The following is an 18,259-nucleotide window of genomic DNA, read 5'->3' as shown; positions in this document are numbered from 1 at the left end:
AGAACCACCAGTGCCAGGAAGAAGTCCTGCAGCGGTGTGTGTGTGCAGCATAACGTCACGCGACGTCACGTCTGGCCTCAGACAACTCTACAATTCGTGCAACTGCGGCCTGCTGTCTGACCTGCTCTGAAGAAGATGGCCCCGCCCCCAAAGAAAGTTCTCCGTAGCTCCTCTAGCAAGAAAGTTGCTAGTAAGGAGCAGAAGAAGCAAGTTACCAAGGAGGCTGGTGTGCCACCCGCCACTTTTTTTGGGAGCAAAAAAAAAAGTACGCCTGCAGCAGCAGGATCTGCTGGGGACCAAGCTGAGAGCAGCACCCCTGCTCCATTGGGTTCAGTGCCTCCACCACCACGCCAACTTAAGTCAAAGCCCTTGAGTGCTTCAGAGGCAGTCAGTGTACTTCTCCAATCACCATCGACCAGTGATGTTGGCTCATCGCAAGAAAGTAGCAGCAATGTCCCTGAATCAACACAGGTTGTTGTAACTCATCTGACAAGTGTTGAACAACCACAGCCGCAACAACAACACCATGTGCAAGTACACGCCCAAGTACATGTGGAAGGAGAGGCAGCAAAAGGAGATGCGCAAGCAAAGGTGCATGGAGGTTCACAAGTGCCCACAATAGTTGTTCCTCCCGAAGTAGGGGCACATTTGGAAATCGACAATGAAGCTGAGGTATCATTGGAAGCCACTCCTCCTGATGATCATTCATTGTCTTCCACATCCCTAGCAAGGAAAAGATCAAGGGGGGTGTCTACATCTTCTTCAAGCCCACCTCGTTCTGATGCAAGTGATCTGTCTTGGGAACCACAACTGCGGTCTGACAGTGAGGCACACCATGATCTGACACCGGTACCTAAGCGTAAAAGGAAGGTCGTCCAAAAACTCAAACCTATGGAGTGTGATGAGGCTCAACAAGAAGTGACAGATACTGCTGGTGATGAAGCCTCTCACGATGACGACGAGCCAGTCATCACAAAGGTCACTGCAGCCCCACCGGGCATGCAGCAAAGAGACATTTTGACCCTATCCCGAGAAGCTGCTGAGCGTGATGATGATGTCGGCGAGGAGGCAATGGAAATGGAATCATTAGATTTGGAGTTAAGTAGTACACCAAAACCTACCGCTTCCATATTTCTTCGCAAGAAGGTACCCACCTCGTCCTCGACCTCAATTCGTGGTGGTGAAAGTGCAAAACGTACTGAAGTTCGGCAATCCACATCCTCCACTTCATCTGTCATTAGCAGCAGGACCACCACCACCAGTATCGCCGCCTCCTCCGGCCCCCGAAGACATTTCAAGTCTCCAGTTTGGGACTTCTTTAGTGTTTGCCCAAAAAAGGAAAACGTAGCCATTTGTAGCCTTTGTAAGCTTCGATTTAGTCGTGGTAAGCTTGGTTCTAACTATGGTACCGGAGGCCAGAGAGGTCATCTTGAGAGAAGGCACGCTGTCCAATGGTTTCCGCACCTAGAGGCGGTCAAGAAAGCCGGAATTGCACGTAATGAAAACGTTGATTTGTCATCTGCTGATGACGAGGAGGTAGAAGAAGACGATTCAAACACTTCACTTACACCCAGTTCCCATGTCAGCAGCACACCCCATGGGAGCCACACTAAGAGTGTGGGAGAGAGTGAGACATCAATGCGGGAAAGTTCATCAGCGAGCGTAACTGGGTCGAAGAGATCATCATCATCCCGTAAATCATTGGTCCAGGGCAACATTAAAAAGATGTTGTTTACAGAAGCGCAATATGAACGCAACCACCCAATGACCCGTCTGTATAACACTAAGCTGGCTAAAATGCTAGCTCTGGACCTTCTCCCTTTTTCTTTTGTAGAAGGGGTTGGTTTTCTAGAATTAGTGACAGCGCTCTGCCCTAAATGGAAGGTTCCTAGCCGGTTCTATTTTGCCCGAGTTGCGGTTCCAGCACTACATGAAGATGTTCTGAAGGTGATTGGGGCAGCTTTGCAGAAGAGTGCTGTTCACACTATACATCTGACAACAGACATGTGGACCAGTGGCGCAGGCGCTGATTACATGTGCATCACTGCACACTGGGTCTCTTTTTCAGGGGCTAAAGCAAAGCTAAACTCAGGTGTTGACACTAACATTGTTTTTAAAGGTGCTCGGAAACATGCAACACTAGCCATGTTTGGTTTGGAGAAACGTCACACAGCAGAAAACATTTTGGATGTCTTTAACACAAAGGTCCTTAACTGTCTGTCCCCACTAAAACGCAAGGTTGGTTATGTTTCCACGGACAATGGCTCCAATATAGTTAAGGCCATGAGGGACGGTTACTATTTCAGAGTGCCGTGTTTGGCGCACTGTATAAACCTGGTTGTCCAAAAATTCTTGGGTAATAAACGCAGTGCAGCGTACAGTGTATTGGAGAACTGCCGAAAAATTTGCAAGCATTTCAGGCATTCTTTTAAGGCCCGGAAGCAGCTGAGGAGCATGCTATATCAATGTCAAATGCCAGTGAAAGCACTCATCCAGGAGGTGGTAACACGTTGGAACTCAACCTTCTACATGCTTGAGCGTCTGTATGAGCAGTATACGCAACTCGATCAATATTTCTTGAAAGAGGGTATAGAGGAGCTGAGGATGGGTGGGCCGCAATGGAACATAGTTGAAAGCCTAACACGCATGCTTCGTCCTTTTGAGGTCTTCACGCGTGCAGTCAGCAAGGAGGACTCTAATTTGGGAAAAGCTATCCCATTGTTGTACATGCTGGAGGACCAACTGAAGGAGGTGTGTTCTGTGTTTGGAAAAGATGACAAAAAGAAAGACTCTTTGCTTCTGGCTGAGCAATTATTAGAGCTCCTACAAGGTGATGAACGTCTTAAAAAGATCCACTCAGAACAGCATTACATTTGTGCTACTATTCTGGATCCACGCTACAAAAAGGCGCTGGCAGGCAGAGCATTCTTTCCTTTTGGTGATGAAGATGTTACAAAGTACAAACGTTGGCTAGCCTTGTCAGCCAAGAAGTTTGAAACAGAACGGCTGGAAATTGAAGGAAATGGCAGTACATCAGCAGGCCATCCCCAGTCAAAACAATCCACTTCTGCACCTGTGGCTGTGGCACAAGTGACCTCTCAGCCGTTAAAGACACCGGCAACCGGATCATCTGCACGAAAGACAACAGAAACATTGGAGGCTGAAGAGGATTGGCTAGCTCTGCGTGGGTTTGGTTCTCAAAAGGTCAGAGGCACAGCAAGAGCTACGCAAAGTGGAGGAACCTTGGAGGAGGACCTTGAGTCGATGGTGAAGGACTATCTGAATGACTCCACAGAGGTCTATGTTAATTCTGACCCATTGGCGTATTGGCATGGGAAAAAAGAATTGTGGCCACAGCTCACCAACCTGGCTTTAAACTACTTGTCTTGCCCACTCGCAAGTGTGTCTTCTGAACGGGTTTTCAGTGCGGCTGGTGGGATTGTAACTCCCAAACGGAGCCGCCTCTCGCCCAAAAATGTGGAGAGGTTAACAATGATCAAGATGAATCAGCACCTCATACCACCAGATATAAGAGTACGAGAGAGCGTGCCGGATGAAGAGGAGGTGGCCAGCAACATAGATGAGGGAATTTCTACTCTGTCAGGTGGCACTGACCTCACCCTGGCTGAATTCGCAGAGTATGATGACGAAGCCTTATTCTTATTCCTGGACCGTGATACCGACTTCGAGCCCTGAAAATGAGACAACGAATCAATAACTTTCTTTTTCATCCTTATTCACTTTTATTCCTGTGTGTCTGTCTTTCTTTGTTGTGCACAGTTAATATAATTCAAACTTTAATCAGATAATCACAAAAACAAGCCCATCAGCAGAACTGTCTTCACTTGTTTGCTAATTTATTTGAAGGTGCCGCAGTCTGCATTCCTCAGGTTCACAAGTTCAGAAGAACATGCTCCTCTATCCTCCTCCTCCAGACTCCTATTTCCATCAAAGCAGAAGGCTGGTTTACGCCCAATGAAGAAAGACTCAGCACTTGTGGGGGTGTTGTTCTACCTCTTTGCAGGTGAGTTGACGGGTCTGGGGCCATTGCTGGGAAGCACTAAAAGTGGTTTGGACCAAATCCGAGGCGGAAAAGTTTTTGTGTTTTTGATGACTTGCTTGCCTTTGAGGTGCTCTTAGGGGGGGTTCCGTCTGTTTGTGGGTGAGTTTCGTGGTCTGAGAGCATTGCTGGGACACTCTAATCTTGATTGCATTTGCTTTTCAGGAAATCCGTCGTGCCAACCCCGACTTATGGCCTAGCTACGCAGCGCGTTTGGACCGAAGGCCCAGAAATATTGCAAGTATGAGATTTTGCTTTTGGCCTGTTTGGGGGTGTTATGCTTCTTGGCGGGTGGGTTGCCGGGTCTTGGGGCATTCCTGGGAAGGTCTAATACCGGGTCGAAGTGGTTGGGACAAAATCCAGGCCGATTTTTTTTGGGGCTATTTCTGACATTTTGCTCTATGTAGCGTTTTCGGGGGCCTGTTTGGGGGGCTTCCTGGTGTTTGCGGGTGAGTTTCGTGGTCTGGGAGCACTGCTGGGGCACTCTAATCTTGATTGCATTTGCTTTTCAGGAAATCCGTCGTGCCAACCCCGACTTATGGCCTAGCTACGCAGCGCGTTTGGACCGAAGGCCCAGAAATATTGCAAGTATGAGATTTTGCTTTTGGCCTGTTTGGGGGTGTTATGCTTCTTGGCGGGTGGGTTGCCGGGTCTTGGGGCATTCCTGGGAAGGTCTAATACCGGGTGGAAGTGGTTGGGACAAAATCCAGGCCGATTTTTTTTTGGGCTATTTCTGACATTTTGCTCTATGTAGCGTTTTCGGGGGCCTGTTTGGGGGGCTTCCTGGTGTTTGCGGGTGAGTTTCGTGGTCTGGGAGCACTGCTGGGACACTCTAATCTTGATTGCATTTGCTTTTCAGGAAATCCGTCGTGCCAACCCCGACTTATGGCCTAGCTACGCAGCGCGTTTGGACCAAAGGCCCAGAAATATTGCAAGTATGAGATTTTGCTTTTGGCCTGTTTGGGGGTGTTATGCTTCTTGGCGGGTGGGTTGCCGGGTCTTGGGGCATTCCTGGGAAGGTCTAATACCGGGTAGAAGTGGTTGGGACAAAATCCAGGCCGATTTTTTTTTGGGCTATTTCTGACATTTTGCTCTATGTAGCGTTTTCGGGGGCCTGTTTGGGGGGCTTCCTGGTGTTTGCGGGTGAGTTTCGTGGTCTGGGAGCACTGCTGGAACACTCTAATCTTGATTGCATTTGCTTTTCAGGAAATCCGTCGTGCCAACCCCGACTTATGGCCTAGCTACGCAGCGCGTTTGGACCGAAGGCCCAGAAATATTGCAAGTATGAGATTTTGCTTTTGGCCTGTTTGGGGGTGTTATGCTTCTTGGCGGGTGGGTTGACGGGTCTTGGGGCATTCCTGGGAAGGTCTAATACCGGGTCGAAGTGGTTGGGACAAAATCCAGGCCGATTTTTTTTTGGGCTATTTCTGACATTTTGCTCTATGTAGCGTTTTCGGGGGCCTGTTTGGGGGGCTTCCTGGTGTTTGCGGGTGAGTTTCGTGGTCTGGGAGCACTGCTGGGACACTCTAATCTTGATTGCATTTGCTTTTCAGGAAATCCGTCGTGCCAACCCCGACTTATGGCCTAGCTACGCAGCGCGTTTGGACCGAAGGCCCAGAAATATTGCAAGTATGAGATTTTGCTTTTGGCCTGTTTGGGGGTGTTATGCTTCTTGGCGGGTGGGTTGCCGGGTCTTGGGGCATTCCTGGGAAGGTCTAATACCGGGTAGAAGTGGTTGGGACAAAATCCAGGCCGATTTTTTTTTGGGCTATTTCTGACATTTTGCTCTATGTAGCGTTTTCGGGGGCCTGTTTGGGGGGCTTCCTGGTGTTTGCGGGTGAGTTTCGTGGTCTGGGAGCACTGCTGGGACACTCTAATCTTGATTGCATTTGCTTTTCAGGAAATCCGTCGTGCCAACCCCGACTTATGGCCTAGCTACGCAGCGCGTTTGGACCGAAGGCCCAGAAATATTGCAAGTATGAGATTTTGCTTTTGGCCTGTTTGGGGGTGTTATGCTTCTTGGCGGGTGGGTTGACGGGTCTTGGGGCATTCCTGGGAAGGTCTAATACCGGGTAGAAGTGGTTGGGACAAAATCCAGGCCGATTTTTTTTTGGGCTATTTCTGACATTTTGCTCTATGTAGCGTTTTCGGGGGCCTGTTTGGGGGGCTTCCTGGTGTTTGCGGGTGAGTTTCGTGGTCTGGGAGCACTGCTGGGACACTCTAATCTTGATTGCATTTGCTTTTCAGGAAATCCGTCGTGCCAACCCCGACTTATGGCCTAGCTACGCAGCGCGTTTGGACCGAAGGCCCAGAAATATTGCAAGTATGAGATTTTGCTTTTGGCCTGTTTGGGGGTGTTATGCTTCTTGGCGGGTGGGTTGCCGGGTCTTGGGGCATTCCTGGGAAGGTCTAATACCGGGTAGAAGTGGTTGGGACAAAATCCAGGCCGATTTTTTTTTGGGCTATTTCTGACATTTTGCTCTATGTAGCGTTTTCGGGGGCCTGTTTGGGGGGCTTCCTGGTGTTTGCGGGTGAGTTTCCTGGTCTGGGAGCACTGCTGGGACACTCTAATCTTGATTGCATTTGCTTTTCAGGAAATCCGTCGTGCCAACCCCGACTTATGGCCTAGCTACGCAGCGCGTTTGGACCGAAGGCCCAGAAATATTGCAAGTATGAGATTTTGCTTTTGGCCTGTTTGGGGGTGTTATGCTTCTTGGCGGGTGGGTTGACGGGTCTTGGGGCATTCCTGGGAAGGTCTAATACCGGGTAGAAGTGGTTGGGACAAAATCCAGGCCGATTTTTTTTTGGGCTATTTCTGACATTTTGCTCTATGTAGCGTTTTCGGGGGCCTGTTTGGGGGGCTTCCTGGTGTTTGCGGGTGAGTTTCGTGGTCTGGGAGCACTGCTGGGACACTCTAATCTTGATTGCATTTGCTTTTCAGGAAATCCGTCGTGCCAACCCCGACTTATGGCCTAGCTACGCAGCGCGTTTGGACCGAAGGCCCAGAAATATTGCAAGTATGAGATTTTGCTTTTGGCCTGTTTGGGGGTGTTATGCTTCTTGGCGGGTGGGTTGACGGGTCTTGGGGCATTCCTGGGAAGGTCTAATACCGGGTAGAAGTGGTTGGGACAAAATCCGCGTGGAAAAGCCTTTAGTTTTGGCACTTTTTGTAACTTAGGGTTCGTTAGGGTTAGCCCTAGCAGCAGGATTGCATGTGTTTCGGGGTGTTCTAGATTTTTCAAACTGAGTTCTGGGGTCTTAGAGCACTCGTGAGAATGTGTAATTTTGGTTGCAAGTCATTTGAAGAAAATCCATGGTGGGAAAGGGGGGATTTGGCATAGTTAAAGAAAGCCTTTGCCACTATTCTTAACTTAGGGTTTGTTAGGGTTAGCAGTATTTCTATTGCATGTGTTTGAGTGGGGGGGATTTCGAGTCTTGGAGCGATGCTGGCTATGGCTACTTTTGCTTGGTTGCTTGCAAGTGGTTTGAATGCAATCCACGGTGGGTAATGGGTAATTAGGGTACTTCGGCCTACTTTTACTTTCAAAGTAAGTTTTGTCACCAGTTTTCTGCTAGGCCTCGTTTTTTGAGATTTGATTGGGGGTCTTCTACATTTTTGCGACTGGCTTTAGTAAGGGTCTGGGTGGGAGCACTGCTAGGAAGATCTAATTTTGTTCTAAAACACAGTTTACAGTACACCTAGCTTGAGGGGCAAGATCCGCTACATTAATTTGCCCATACTTATTTATCCTTCAAAAGGTGACTCAGAGTACGCACTTTCAAAAACATTGTACTGTCTACTAGGAAAAACAAATTGTGACTTTTTGCACTCCACAGCCTACATACCTTATATTTATTTATCAGTGGTGTTGTAATATTATATCACTTCCTGTTTTTCGTTGAATAATTACAGGCCGGGTTTCAGTCTCTGCAATGGGGAAAAAAGGATGGAGTCAGGCTTCACAGTAGCGAGCCACAATTCAGCATCAGGCAGGCAGTGGACAGGGTGTCTTCTGGTGACCAACATCGGTGGACGAAGCGTCGGCTGCAATGGAGGAGTGCCGCTAATAGGAGGATTTTTTTTCTGCGGGCAACTTACTTACCACTTCCAACAGGACCACTACAACCACATAGATACAGTATCCCTTGCCTTTTTCTCTGACTGTGACTGCATTTCTTGGCTCTCTCTCGGCTTCTACATTGATCCCTTAACACATCACTTAGTCCACTCCACTATCTGCACCACACATAGTCATTTGTAAGTGCTCCTACGTAATTCGCAAGTCGCAGCACGCCCCAGGCTGTAGAGGACTGGGATGGCCCCAATGATGAAGCATGTCACCAAGGGGCAACCCTGGTGAGTGAGGGGACACCTAGAAAAAAAGCAATTTCTCCTTTTCTATCTACTATACCTTCTGTCAGGTTACGCAGCCCCTAAGCGCCTACCGTACTATGAAACTACATTTCCCATGAGTAGGCGGGAGACTTGCAGACTATTTAGTGAGACTATATGAGAGTACCCTTGTATGTTAGGACAGCACTTCACTGATGCCTGTCTTGTCTTCTGTTACAGGTATCCTTTCCCTGCTGACCCTACCTTTACCCATCCCACATTTTTTATTTTAGTTTGTTATTTTTCTCCCCCGCCTAATGCCTCGAACACCCTGTGTTTACACTTCTGGGTGTTGGTGACATTTGGAGGTGGAACCATATTTGCATCGACTGGATCACGGGGAGTAAACCTGACACCTTCCAGACTAACCCCATTGAGTGTTGTTGTGAATGGATTTATAGTGACCAGCAAGGCTCTCGGGTATCTGGCTACAGAGACCTTATGTTGAATATCGTTAGCAATAATTCCACACAGGCCCTGTACTGTCGCATTCTTTCTTTCCACAGTTGTCGATGATATATTCTTACTCTGCTTGACAAAGAACCATTGCTAATGTGAAAGAACTTCAACCGAATTAGTAGTTATACTTTACCATTTGTTAGGCTACAATGTGGCACTGCTCTACTGTACTTCTGTCACCTGCTATATTCTCAGTTGTACCGTTGAATTGCTCAGGAGGACAAACCAGATTTCATTTTCTTTTTTTTCATAGGCATGCAACTGCCACTGTGTCACACCACTAGTACCACCGCTATGAGGAAATTTTATCCGACCAAGATTGCCAACGTTATTCGGTGTTTCCCGTGGAGCCAGCCCTGGGTCTAGCCCTACTTTCAAACACAAATTACAGGTAAGATAAGCGTTTGGTGGTTTGGGGGTATAATGGAGTATTAGTACGAGAGACGAGAGACTGAAGGTAGTACTACTAAAGTCCTAGGACTCTTGGATTCACTTCACTTAGTCTGTGAGAGGCACTTAGTGTTGAAAACATTTGGGCATTTACACTTAAAGGAAGAAAATGGAACTAAACTTTCAGGAAAACAGTCAACGTTAAACCCCCACCCACCAGGCAAGCAGTAAAAAACAGGTATGCTCAGATAAAGTTTGAAAAAGTATATTTATATCCCTAACAAAATAATCTCCCGCAAGACCCTCCCTAACCCCAACGATTGTCCTTCAAAAGTCCCCAAAAACCCAACTCCCAATTCCCACCCCCCAAAAGTCTCTAAAAAAGGGGCAAGGGACACTATGGGTGGATGCTGTTAACTTTTTGGGCCAGGGCATCATGCTCCTCGCGGAGCAAGGCGAGCTCCTGCTGAAGGCGGGACACCATCAGGGTAGTGCGGCGCAGGCGTGCCTTCACTGCCTTGCAGGTGCAAGGCCTGTGAGAGGCAGCTGTTGGCCTTGCTGCTCGGCGGTGGCGTTTGCCTTTGGCAGCCCGGCTCAGTCTCGGTGGACCACTGTGCTGGGTGGCAGCCCGTGGGGCCACGGAGGCCGATGCAGACGACGTTGTTGTAGTTGTCGACTGCACACTTTCCACGTCCTCCAGGGCCACCAGCCGCCGATATTCCGCAACAGTGGCCTCGATCCTCCGTTGCCGGGCCGCTCTAGCCAGCTCCTTCCTCCTTGTTCGTTTGGAAGGAGAACCTATATGAAGAAAGAAAGACATAGTCTGTAACCAATGCTCTTTAAGATTAACTCAATCATTCAGCAGAAATTTGTGCTGCAGTACAACTAGCAACTTGCAAGCGCATTACATAACTATTGAGGCCAGTATCTATCTAACCTCACACTTCTTCATCCTTGCTCTAACATTAGTGGGAGTTTAAGGAACAAATTCTACGAGCACTGTGGACTTCCATTGGAGTCGACTATGAAAGTACACCAGTCTTATTCTTCTTCTTATCTCTTGTTTTGGAAAATTGGTACGTTATTTTCTGCAAGCCGGCATAATGCCAGCGCAGTAAACTTGCACCCGAGAAAAAGAGACGCACGCCATGAGGAGTGACCTAGACTTGCGTTGCCGTTGCGTTACTGTACCCGTCCAGTACATGCAGGTGGTGAAGCTCTTACTTTTCTATTACGGGTGGCACTGAGAATACTCTGTTACAACTCAAGGGCTACTGCTTAATTCATTTAACTTTCACCCTACAGTGGAAATGAGTACTAGAAATGGAAAATTGAAGAAGATAAATAATCTGATTATCTATCACTTCACATGGGATGTTTTTGCTTATATATGGGATGACTTTAGGTGCTTTGCTTTTTATTGAGTGACCAGTGATACATCCACACATGAATGACTGAGTACTACTAAACTTATTAAGAGAGGTAGGGAGTGGCCACCATAATAACCGGATCTATGCAGTGCTTGCAATACAAACTACTGCTACTATTTATGGTAGTATTTGGACAAAATTAAAAGTTCTTTTCCTTGCCTTTCCTACACTGGAACGGACGTGCGGGTGCAGTGTTACATGCTCTTCAAAGTTACACTTAGTTCATCCACTGACCGTCTACTCTCTCTAGATCATGGGTACTCACAAACTTTCTCTCAGGGGCTACATTTACAGTGTAGTTTGGGGCCGAGGGCCGCACTGGTGGGGGCGGAGTCAGAGGGGGCGGGGCTAAAGCAAAACGATAACTTGTGACCATGAGGTTGCACACAGGTCCCTGCAGCAGATGCCCTCATCCACTGAGCCACCAGACCCAGCATTTACATACATCTCTCTCCCTCCTGCTCTCCCTCCTGCCCTCCCTCCATCTCTCTCTCCCTCCTGCCCTCCCTCTCCCTCCCCCTCTGTCATCTCACTGTGTGTGTGTCTATCTGTGTCAGCCTTCAGCCCGGGTTGAGACCGCTTCCTCAACGCGCACACACAGACAACAACACCAAAGTACTTAACAGGTCTTTAAAAGACCATTAACATATTATTGAGGCTTTGTTTGTTTTAGCGCCCCTGCTTCTCCACCCTGACAATCACTGCTTGCCCGGCCCCACAGAGCAGAGGCTTTGTTCTATTTCACCTCTTTGTGGCCTTGCATCTCCACTCTGCTCTGTGGGGGCCGGGGGAGCAGTGATTGTCAGAGTGGAGATGCAGGGGCGCTAACAGGTGAAATACAAAAAAGCCTCTGCTCTGTGGGGGCCGGGGGAGCAGTGATTGTCTGCAAGGTCTGCGCACCGCCAAGGAAGGCTTGCCGGGCCACCACCGGCCCGCGGGCCGTACTAGGAGTACCCCTGCTCTAGATACACATATGCTATCTAAGAGTCAGATAGTAGCATGATCCAGGTATATGGACACATACAGTTTCTGTGTCACCCACCCAGGCTGTTGTCCTTCCACCCATCATTGCTTCATCATTCACCCAGCCATGCATCTCATATTCTTGCCTTCCCAGCTAGTCTTCAATCTCAATAAGTAAGGAATATATAAGAGCTTACCTCTGGCCGCCACCACCACCGTCTCAACTCTCACAGCCGCCGCCGCCGCCTCCTCCCCTGAACAATCGGCCTCCGCCTCCGTGTCCAGCACCACCACCTCCACACTGGCCCCGCCACCAGATGTTCCACCTACAAAGTACATGTAACAATGTTAGAATAAAGCACTCACTAGTCACTAGTATTTGGTCTAGGAATGAAGACATGTGAAAACAATGTAATTTGTGACTGTCTACGTTAAAGTTAAAAAAAATGTCCCTTTTTCCAGGGAAGGTTGTCTTGCTGCACTTTTTGGCACAACTGATGAAGGCTGTTTTTTTAACACGCACCATTTTTCTCCACATAGACAGAAGATGGACTTCTAACTACAAGATCAAGTTGAAACCAGGTGAGAGCTCGGCTCGACCACAAGAAATGTCTTCAATTAATCGTCAGCACTAACCACTTTTCCATTATCAGTTAAACGTTTAGTTTTATTATGACTTCATTTTAATAAATGTGTTTACTTTTAATAAAGCTTTTAAACTTAAATACAATCTGTGTTTTTTGGTCCAGACTAGAGTGACTGAGCGAAAGGTTTTGCAATTTTTGCAAGCATGAGTCCAGATAGAACACTTCAAAAGACATTATGGACAATCCCAGAGGACTGCACTAAGTTGATAGAGCTATTGCTGACTAGAATCATGGGAGTTTCGCCAACCGTGCAATCTTAGTTAGCTACACAGACAGACTAATAAGAATAATCTAGTAATACCACAGGGAGTCATAGTAGAGGCAGGATAAGAATTTAGATACAGTCTACAAGAAGAGCAAAGACAATTTTGAAAAAAGTCAAATGAGGAACGCTAGGAAAAATAGGTACTAGTCTAAAATGAAAACTTACTGGGGCCAGCAGAGGAGCCCTCGCCTGCCCGATCCTGGCCCTGTTGAACAGCATCCGCCGCCTGCTGCTCCTGTGTCCTCCTCTCGCACCTGGGGGGAGCTGACGTACAACATGAAAGAAAGAACAGAAAACATGGATGATTGTTGCTTGTCAATGTCAACCAAATCAAACATTTCAAAAGAACAATAACAAAATATTTCCGCGAAATTATATTGATTATGGTTACTTTTCATTTATTTGCGGACCTGTGACTTCGAAAGTCACGTAACTCACTAAACAAAGTACTGAAACGTTCACCTAGGACTGGCAGTCCGCAGTCCGCAGGCAAGACGCAAAGTGACAGACAAACTCCATTGTGATTTCAGTCAGATCAGTGACAACACTAACAGTTGCCTGCTACATTACCAGTCATTTAAATAGTCAAACTATCAATCCACCGCCACTATTTTTCTTATTGTCAGGGTTACAAAGGAAGGGGCAGATTTAAGCCCTTGCGGCTCTTTTGCGCCGTTCTTGCGTGACTTTTGTGACGCAGCAGCTAAACAAAAAAGGTCGCCATGGTGCGGCGTATAATATTATAACAACGTGACGCATTTGGGAGATGCATCCCGTTATAAAGCCCTGCGCCATCAGGGGGCGTTCCGGCGCAAGGGAGGGCATTCCTGCGCTGGAACACATCCTAATAGTGGCTGAGGGAAATCTACAAAATATCAATCAGTCACCTTTAGGACAATGATGCGTCACACAAACCCTGCACCTGCTTGAAGCAGACGTACGGCTTGACCCAGCATTGGGGAGATAGGGTACCCCAGAGCATTGATGGAGCTGCGCCATCGTTGCGACGCAACTCCAGCAGTAAAGCTTCGGTGACGTTTTGGGCCCATGGTGCGCCGCATTGCAAATACGGCGCACCATGTTTGGTGGTGGTAGCGGGCCGCACAATTAATGGCGCATCCCTGCTACTTTGCAGGGATGCGACGGTAATTGCAATTCTGCCCCTTAGGGGCATACTTACTTACGCGTTCTGGCGCATCTCCAGAGATGCGCCAGATCATCATCAAATGCGTCACGCAAAACTACCCTTGCGACACGGCAGATGTGCCTCATTTACAATGCGGCGCGCCCTGGCGCAAGGGTAGGCACTTGCGTGACGCATCTCGTCACGTAAGAGCGGCGCATCGCTGGAGTCACGTCGCCAACGCAATGCAACTCCAGTAATGCTCAGGGCCACCCAATACTTAACATGCTGTGTCAGTCCTTTCGCCTGCTTCGAGCAGACATAAGGAATTGAATTGACGTAGCAGCGTCGCAGAAGTGCCTGCGTTAAATCTTGTACATTTCACGCAGGCAATTTTGCGAGGCGCACAGCCGCTGGACCGCCCACCCTGCGTACTAGGAACGCACCCATTGTGGTGCAGGCCCATGGCTTTATAACGTGACGCATCTCCCTAGATGCGTCATGCTGTAAATGACTCGCAGGGATGCGGCACGTTTACGCCGCTGTTGCGTCACGCAAGGCAACGTAAACGTGGCGCAAGGGGCTTGTAAATGTAATCTGCCCCCTAGTGTCTAGCATTACGCAGTTCTGTAAAGTACACTCATACATAATAGTTACTCAGGCCAATGAGACCACGAAATAGAAAACAAATAAGCATAGTAGCAACGCCACTGAGAAGGAGAGCAGTGCACCTGAAATGCACAGAAGATTTTGAAATATAATTTAACTACAATGTAATCGTCATCAGCGGCATTATTGGCTTGCTCCATGTAAAAAACAAATATTTGCAATACAACAACACAGAGCAGGAGAAAACATCATAGTAGTGAGTGATTAAATGGCTACTACTACTCACCAAGCCCGGGGATCTCCAAGCCGAGCTGGTCCAGCAGGTCCCGCTCGCGGTCCAGGAGGTCCGTCCAGCGATGGGTGACCTGGCTGTAGGTGCGCTGGACCCCGTAGAGGTGGGATATGGCCCAGCACACCTTCTCCCACCGCTTCCGGCGCTCCCGCATGTTGTAGCCGCCGGCCGCGATCCTGCCGCCTCCCGCGATGGTCCTGGGCAGGCGGCGCTGGACGAAGTAGACCAGCGCGCCCACTTCCTCCGGGCTGAATATCTCCCGTCGCGTCACCTGCTCCCCCCTCAATCTCCCGCATGCTGTCCTGCCACTGGGTCCAGCACTACTCCCCGCCGCCGCTGCGGCCCTCAAGTGCCTGGGCAGCTTCACGGCGCCTGGCTTGACCATGGTCTGGGCAGGTAAGGTAGGAAGAAGTAGAAAATTAAGAAAGAATAGGATAGGGAAGAAGAAAAGAAAAGAGTTTAAAAAAGTAGTTTAAAAGTAAAGAAAAATAGCAGAAAAGACAAAAATATACAGCTAGGAAAAGAGAGGGATAGATAAGAAGCAAAATCGTAAAAAAAAAACTGAAAACAAGCAAAGGATGACAAAGATACCAAGAGGATTAAACACCATGCCCAGACACAGGAAATGAATGAAAAACAAGATGGCCGGCGCCCGTTCACGAGCGCGAAAGTAAGTTCGCGCGAGATTTTCCTCGCGATCTCGTGCGAACCTCTAGATTTCCCGCGCGATCTCGTGCGAACCTCTACTCGCAATGCGCTTACTGCGCGAGATTATACATAGCGGGCGGAAACGGAAATACGTCACGCAAACAAAATGGCCGCGCCCGTACTCGACCTTGGGGTAAATTCGCGTGTTGCGCTGCAAGCGGCTCGCGAATACTGCAAAAAAACTCGCGAAACAACAAGCCGCAAAAAAATAAAATGCTCATTCGCACGAATTGGCGGCTTCCGCGGTCGGTTTCGCACGACGCCGCGCCCCGCGAATAGCGCGAAAAAAACCGAAAAACGATTTCAGCAAAAGCAAAAGCAATGAGCAGGTGCAAAAGGTCAACCTCATGATTTGTAACGATTCTTTGTAGTGCTTCCTGAGGGGGCCCTCCAGAATTCGGTTGCCTGCTTGCAACTATTGTGTGACCCTGCTCTGACCTTAACTGTATGCCACAAAGGTCCTGATTTACAGCTAAAGGAGCAGACAAGCAGGTGCCAGGCTGGAACTTTAAATTCTTTCAGTGACACATTAATTAGCCCCTAATTCATTATTGTCAGTTGGGGCAGGGCAGGTGTTGTAACTAATTTTGCAACAATGAAAGCACTTAGCAAGTGCAAAAGATCACTAATCAGGGCGCACTAAGGAAGCAGGTGCCAGCTAAAAAAATATTCTGTGACACATTAATCAGCCCCAAATTAATTCAGGTCACTTGAGGCAGGGAAGGTGTGCTTTGCTTTGCCGAAAATAATGTACACTGGACAACCAGAGGGTGTGGTGATGAAACAGAGGGTGGCATGGGTGGGCCAGAGGGTGGCATGAGTAGTCAGAGAGTGGCAGTGGTGACAGAGAGTGGCAGTGATGAAGAAGAGTGTCCCAAACAGGCTGGACATGTAGAAACAACAAGTTCGCAAAACTTGCGACCCGACAGGTAAGTTCGCAAATTGCGAAATTGTAAAAACCCTCGCGAACTGGCAGAAACACGGGCGAACACAAAAAAAAAAAAATCCGCAAATTCGCGGGAATTCGCGGATTTTGCGGATTGCGAATCCGCAAATCCGCAAAATTCGCGAACGCGAGATCCGCAAAATTCGCCCATGCTTACTTTTGGTGCTCATAGGTAGATTGACTCTCCTAGTGTCCAGGTATCCTGTAGTTTTGGTCTCAACCAGTGAAAACTGTCCTTACTTACCTATTTTGTAAATTGTTTGTGCCCATTGACTTTACATTGAAACCCGCGTGTGTGTTCTAGCACTGCACGCGCGTCCCGTGGGCCTCCTGCGCCTTACCTAAGGTTAGGGTAGTGTAGCCCCAGCGATTCTACAGCCTCTGGGCATACTCATTTCTCCTATCGTTCTACTTAACCCATTTACTTAGTATATGATTTGTCGTGCCCCTAGTGCACCATTGTAATTGTGCGACTTACTGTATTTTTCTGAAGAGTATTGTTATGTGCTTAGCCCTCTGATCTCATAAAGAGTTCAGAGGTGTTTGTTAGTAATAAATATATTGTTTATTTTCATAACAACCTGTGTGGTGTCCTTTCATCTGGTATTCAAGGGGTTATATGTGGTAAAACAGCTGGCTTCACATGCTAAAAGAGTTTAGCCTAAGACTGCTCTGTCCATGCTACCATTAGGATAGCTGGTCTATAAGGTTGACTTACAACCAATCACTATAAGGGTTGTTTGGACTGATACATGGTGATCACTAGAACTAGTGAGCATCATATATCAGGCCAACTTCTCACATTGGTGTGCAGCGGTTGGGATTTGAGCTTGCTGTTGTTTTTACCAAATATAATCTTGAGATATCATTTGAAAGATCACATAAGGTACCATAGGTACATATATCAAGCTTAGAAATACTCTGAGTTCTACTGAACCAGCTGTTGTAGTAGAAAGGGCCCAGCACACTCTGACTACAACTCTTAGCAAGGGATCAGTAGGAAAACCCATAGTGTAGGTAGGTGCACACACCACACCTCACTAGAAAGCATGTCTATCACAGGAGAGGCCACAGTGACTCCCCTTGTGATTAGTGACCCTCCACAGTTCCTTTCCAGACATGCAGCACTCAGTTTCCAGGAGATGAGACAATTGTGTAACTCCAGGAAACGGAAACAGGGTTCCAACCCTACTCTTCCTTTTCTGTAAGGACTCTTAGAGACCTATGATGCCAGAAGAGCCTCTAACCCATGTCCCTCAGACCCAGCAGATGGAAGCATACCCCCTTAGAAGATGACCCTGACTCTAACCTCCCTGAAACAGAAAATGTAGATGGTAGGGAAGATGGAGACTTATCTGATGGAGAGGTAGACAATGGCCAAGCTGTAGTCAGCAGACTCACAAGGGCCAACTTAAGCCTACATGAGATTGGGTTTGGGAGAGCCCCAGACCTAGCCACAGGCAGGCCTAACCTTGGGAATAGAAGAGATAGGTCTCAATCCAGAGACTCCATCAATTCTGTTCACTCCCATGTCTCTCATGCATCTGCTCAGAGGAGGATGACTTCCCCTCAGAGGAGAGAGCACCAGGCAAAGATGAAGGAAGTTAATCTGAGGATCCAAAGGGAAGAACTTGCCCTTGCCAAGGAAAAACTTGCTTTTGCCGGAGAGCAGAAATTGAGTGGGATAGAACCCACTGGTGGCAGCAGTATCCCTAGGGATAAAGACAGGAGGTTTGATAATAGACACCTGAGTAAAATAGTGCCCCCCTATAAGACAGGGGATGACATCCACAAATGGATGACTGCTCTTGAGAGGGCCTGCAAAGTACAGCAGATACCCCAGGGTCAGTGGGCAGCTATATTGTGGCTCTCCTTTGAAGGTAAAAGCAGAGATAAGCTCCTCACTGTTAGAGATGAGGATGCTAATGACTACCAAGTCCTGAAAAGTGCACTGATTGATGGGTTTGACCTAAC

This window comes from Lissotriton vulgaris, chromosome 12, assembly GCF_964263255.1.
Source record: "Lissotriton vulgaris chromosome 12, aLisVul1.2, whole genome shotgun sequence".
NCBI classification, from domain to species: Eukaryota; Metazoa; Chordata; class Amphibia; order Caudata; family Salamandridae; genus Lissotriton; species Lissotriton vulgaris.
Note: the sequence above shows the minus strand (reverse complement) of the source record.